This window comes from Abramis brama (genome assembly GCF_963993115.1).
Source record: "Abramis brama genome assembly, chromosome: 8".
Taxonomy (NCBI): domain Eukaryota; kingdom Metazoa; phylum Chordata; class Actinopteri; order Cypriniformes; family Leuciscidae; genus Abramis; species Abramis brama.
This window is the reverse complement of record NC_139970.1, coordinates 44,093,053-44,099,103: the sequence shown is the minus strand read 5'-3', so window position 1 is coordinate 44,099,103 and position 6,051 is coordinate 44,093,053.

Genomic DNA, 6,051 nt, shown 5'->3' with positions numbered 1-6,051 from the left:
CATTAAAATAACATTTCAAATCATATTTTGTCTGTTTATAAATCCCACAGACTCACATTGGCTGCAATACTAATGTTTTTGAAAGACACAGACCTGAGAGTCTAATCTTTGTGTATTGTGCATATAGTATTGATATTATTACTATTGCAAATCATGTTATTGTAACTCATATCTTAACAGAATATTATTTGTAATTTTAATTCTTTATTTCTTAATTGTTTTTTTCTGATTACTACAGATATTATCAACAAAGATATCAACTACACCTTCACTTTTAATATTGATAAGCTGCACACACAGCGCAATCACACACCCACTAATGCATTCAAATAAATGTAATCTTACTGTGCTACTTTATTTGTACATGATTAGAATGAACAGACATCTAAGAATATTTTTCTTCTTTTGTTAAAGCCATTTCAGACTACAAGTAAGCATTATATTACTAATCAACTATTTTAAAGGTGCCATACAATTGAAAACTGTATTTATCTTGGCATAGTTGAATGGTAAGAGTTCTGGACAAGGAACTGACATACCGTGAGCCTCAAACACCATTGTTTCCTCCTTCATGTGTAAATCTCCTGTTTGCAAAAGACCGCTGAAAAATGAGTGAATTACAGCATAACACCGACTGTGACGTTGGAGTCGGGATCATTCATATTTATACCCCCCCAATTTGCATATACCAGCCCATGTTCTAGGCCAGGCAGTGTTAACGTGGACCTGCACAGCCGAATCATCAGAAGTTCTGCAGGTATTGTGAAGAAGCAAGCAAGGACAATAGTGAAAATGTCAGATCATGGATATAAATGTTATGTTCGAGGCTGTGCTGCGGATTTCAGAACTTTTCATTCCCTTCCCACAAAAGAGAACTGCCAACAGGCATGGTTGATTTTTACAACAGGATACCTTACCATTTTAATTCAAAGCTGTTAGTTTGCTCTGCCCATTTCACCACTGACAGTTTTTCTAACCTGGGACAATATCAAGCAGGTTTCGCTCATCGTTTGATACTGAAGAAGGGGGCAGTTCCAACTAATGTTATATTTCCATTACAACCCCTACCGCAAGCAGAAAGTAACGTTAGTGATTTTATCCACTACTTGACTGTTGAAGACATTTCTGTTTCAGAGATATCATAGAACAATTTAAAATATATCAATGCATTCTACGGCACCTTTAAAATAATTATTTAAAATGGAGATCAGGCCAAACATCACTAAAACATGAAAAGGGCTATAACCACCTGACCATTAGTTCGATTGACTTTAAAATTGGCATGCAATGTTTTGGTCCAAGGTGCCATGTATGTCTATGCCGCCATAGGCCAATAAAGTTTGTGCACCTCTTAGACAAGGTTAACGAAGGTCGATCGGAACGAAACTCGGTGGGCATGTTCGACTCGTGGCCCTAGAGGTCTGTAAGAATTTTGAAAGAAATCGGCCACTAGTTGACGCTAACAGGTTTTACGGCTTTGTAATCACGTGATGCATGTCATTTGATAGATCTCCTCATACTGAACAACTTTGCCTCAAAAACTACTGCTGTCAATTAATTTGTTCATTAAATACTTGCGATTATGTTAAAAACCTACTTTTGCGAACTAGTCCTATGTTTTTCACCCGATCGGAAATATATCAGTGCAGTACAATTCTCTGGACTCTCTAGATCAATAATTATATAAAAAACTTAAACTTTACCCATTGGGTAGCCATAATAGGATCATTTAGAAAATGTGTATGGCAAAAAACACTCAAAAGCCTGTAAATCCTAAACGAAAACTCAGACAACTCACTAAACTGCCTTATGTGCTTAAAGACCCTAAATGCTTGAACCCCGATAAATGCTGCTTGCAGCTTTAATTTATTTTGTATTTATAAATAAAAGTGTTTTCTATCAAATATTGTCATTAGCGGCGCTCCTGTATGAAGAGAACAGATGTGACCGCTTGACGCGACTCGATTTATTTCATTTATTCGTTCTTTTACACAAGAGGCGACATTTACAAATAAAGCAGCAGTAATAAATACCATGTTTTCACTGTTATCTTAGACGAAAAAGGCGCGTAAAGCTGCTTATTCCTCCATTTAAAGTGATATCCAAAAATAAATTAATATATAGGCTTCCTATAAACCTTAATATAAACCCAAAAATAAACATTTCACCTTCATTTATTCCCTCATGTTGAACCAAACCAAACTTTATTTTCTTTCATCTTTAAAACAAACTCCAATTATATTTTGGTTTACTTTTTAAATTAATATTTTTGCAAACCTCTAAAAATATTTTTAAAACAATAAAAAAAAAAATAAAAAAAAAAGGTTGCCAGAACTTTACTGTAAAAAAATACAGTAACAACAGTTTTACAGCCTGGACTTAAAATGTAATATCACACTATATATTTCATTTAATTAAATAATGTAAATATACCAAATTAGTAAATCTTCATAAAATATTGACAACTACTTTAAAACCACAGATGATAAAGAGAAACCAACGTAGTCGTTTCCACAATCTGAGATAAATATCAATATATAGACACATATGGTAACACAATAGTAAAATAATGCAACAAACATCCATTAAACAACATACAATCCTAATGTACATAACTGAAGAAAATATGTTTCTTGCCGGATGTAGCATTTTCCAAAAACGGTACGTTTAACAATATTTCACTGTAAAATGACATGAAATGTCTCAGATTTATACAGTTTAACAGATTACGGTAACTTACCCTTTACATATTTTTACCATAAATATAAGAAGCACCATTAAAGTATCCCAGCAATAATCCATATACAGTATTTTCCAGTGCTTTTATGGTTCATTTTTGAAGGATGACCATTTAAATCATCATCAACATTCTGACTGACATTTGTGTTTCACAGGAGACAGAAAGACATGCAGGTTTGTAATTTCATTTAGTCTGCGTATTGTGTATTATTACATAGTGTATTACTGTGCATTGTTTATTCATATTGCCCCTTCAATATTCATTGTCTTATTATGTTACTGTTTCTAATGCCCTTCATCTTTCTTGAGAGGAATGGACAAAATAAGAATAGCATTGTACTGTAGTAAAGTACAGCTGAAAAAAGATCTTGAATCTAATGAATAAAGGTGTGTAAATAATGGCAAAATGTTCATTTTTGGGCTGAATTGACCGCAAAGACCCGCCCCCTCTAGTTACTGTTGCTATGTCCGACAAGCCACGCCGCTGCTCGTGAACCGATCATCTCTTCCCTCTAGTTCATTTATAGCATCAAATAAACATGAAGGAACATAAGAAGAAATGTTGTTTAACCGTGGAAAGACGTCAGTAACGTTACACTCCGTTTATCAAGTTCAAATCCTCCAACGTTAATCCTCTAACTCTCCTGACTGCTTTGTCGGACAAAAATGGCGGATTCGGCGGATGGCGGCTTATGATTGGTCAGATCGCCTGTCAATCAAACTGAAGGGTCAATTCTGTCTTTAAGATGTTGTTTTTCCTCTAAAGAGATATTCTGTGTGTGTGTTTGATTCTGTCAGTGTTTGCAGGCCTTGGGCCGATGCCTGTAAATGTCAATCCCCTGACCTCCAGGCTTCTGCGTGCCACAGATTCTCTCTCTCTCCGTGTGTGTGTGTGTTTGGTTGCAGGACGACGCCGTCGGCTCACTGTGTCTGTCTGACGTTATTTATGTCTCAGGCTGTGAGAGACGGTCTGATGTTTCTTCCAAAGCCCAGATGATGACGACTGGAAGATGAATATCGCTCGCTTTCTCTCAAAGCAAATCTCTCGTTATGCTTTTACAGGTTAAAAATCTGGGCGTGATAACCATGCCGGTCTAATAGTCTGATCCGAAATAGATTTGATGCTATTTTACCAACAGTAACACAATGAAAAACAAACAAATCAGGTAAAAACGGTAAACCTTTAATATTCTCACATTACAAAAAACGTGATTTTTAAATCAATATTGTTTTTCCACACTTTTCTGTTTAAAATGTTTAAAGTCCCCCTGTGGTGAAAATTTTTTCACCAGTTTTTAATGTTGTTTATGTGTCTATGTGGTGTTTTTAATATGCTTTAAGACAAACCATGTGTAAATTCATAAGTCGACGCCATTGCTGAGTATTTCCTCCTTAAAACTGCAGTGAACCAAAGAGTCTCAAAAACACGCTTTGAAATCGCTGGTGTTTCTGACGTCACAAACTACCTTGTAACCAATCAGATCAACGTGTGATCGTCAACCAGTGGATCTCTGAGCTGAGTGAGTGAGTGGAGGCGGGGCTCATTTGCATATTCATAGAACCGCGCATACTAAATGAGGCAACGGTGTCGAGTTACATTCAAGATATTTTAAGGCTCAAAGAATTTTATTTTTCAGGGAAAAAACGTTTAAATATGTAATTTTGGTGATCAAAGATGAGTTTTAATGGACAAAAGTATTGACTACAGGGGGACTTTAAGGTTACTTTTTATTTTGATAGTCCACTTTAGACATTCTACTAACTATAAGTAACTTTGCAACTACATGTCAACTAACTAACTCTCATTAGAGTATTAGTAGACTGTTAGGGTTAATAGAAGTTGACATGTACTTGCAAACTTACTTATAGTCAGTAAAATGTATGTTTAGAGCATCAGAATAAAGTGTTAGCAGATAAAGACTAAGATTAAGACAATCTACTAATACTCTAATGACTGATAGTTGACATGTAGTTACTTATAGTTATGTCTAAAGTGGGCTATTGAAATAAAGTATTACCAAAATTAAAAATAGTAACAATTGTTTATAATATACAGAGTTTGTGAAAACAGTTAATTAAACAGATGATGTTTTTTTTTGTGTACATGTGAGAAATATTAATATTAAAGATTTACTATATTTTTTTCATGACCATAAATGTGAAAAGGTCACAGCATTTTAAGAAAAACATAATAGGTTAACCTTAAGCAGTATTTCCAACAACTCAAGTCAAAAACTCAACATATGAGGGTTAAAGCATTACTGTGACGCATGGTTAGTGTTTACAAATGTCAGTCTGCAATCAAAATATCAATATGAATGCAAACATTTCTCATCAAATGATCTGAGCAGCTCCACATTCATTTAACAGATTTTTACTCTTGCTGAACAATAGATATTCTTATTTCACTCTAAAAAAGATTTGGTTCAACAATAAATAAATTACAACAGTTTGCATCAAACTTTTTGAGTTATGACAACTAATGGAATTATGTTCAACCAACAAACTTTGTTGATTACTCAAAAAAAATAAAAAAATAATAATAATAATTTCAACATGATTGAGTGATGGGATTGGAACTTATTAATAATTAATTTTTCTATTATAGGTCCACTGAATTTCTTTTTGGAGTGTTGGTAAGTTTCTATTTTTCAAGTTTAATTCAATTCAATTCAAGTTTATTTGAATAACACAGTGCATATTGTTTCAAAGCAGATTTACATTGTTTCAATGTTACAATTTATAAAGTACATTTTTACACTGCAAAAAAAAAAAGTTCTTCCTCAGTGTTTCTGTCTCGTTTTCCAGCACAAATATCTAAACATTCTTAAATCAAGGTACATTTACTGGAGAAGCAGAATGACTGAAGATATTAAGATATTTTCTGAAATGTGAATAAAAAATGAAGTGAGTTTATGCTTAAAACAAGAACAAATATCTGCCATTTGGCAGATAAGTCATCATTTTATCTTTTTAAGAAATAAGTTTGACTTTTTGTCATGATTTTGACTTCTCATTATCTCATAATTTCGGCTTGAATTTTGACTTTTTATGTCAAATTTTTTTTTGTCAATTATGACTTTTTGTCATAATAATTTAGAATTTTTCTCATAATTTTTTTTTTTAAAGTCATATGACATTTTAAGTAATAATTTTGACTTTTTATGTCAATTTTCTTTTTAAGTCTTTTTTTTTTTTACTTTTTAAGTCACATTTTTAAGTAATAAGTTTGTTATAATTTTGACTTTTGAAGTAATAATTTCATTTTTTATGTCATAATTTTGACTTTTTAAGCCATCTCTTGGTTTAGCA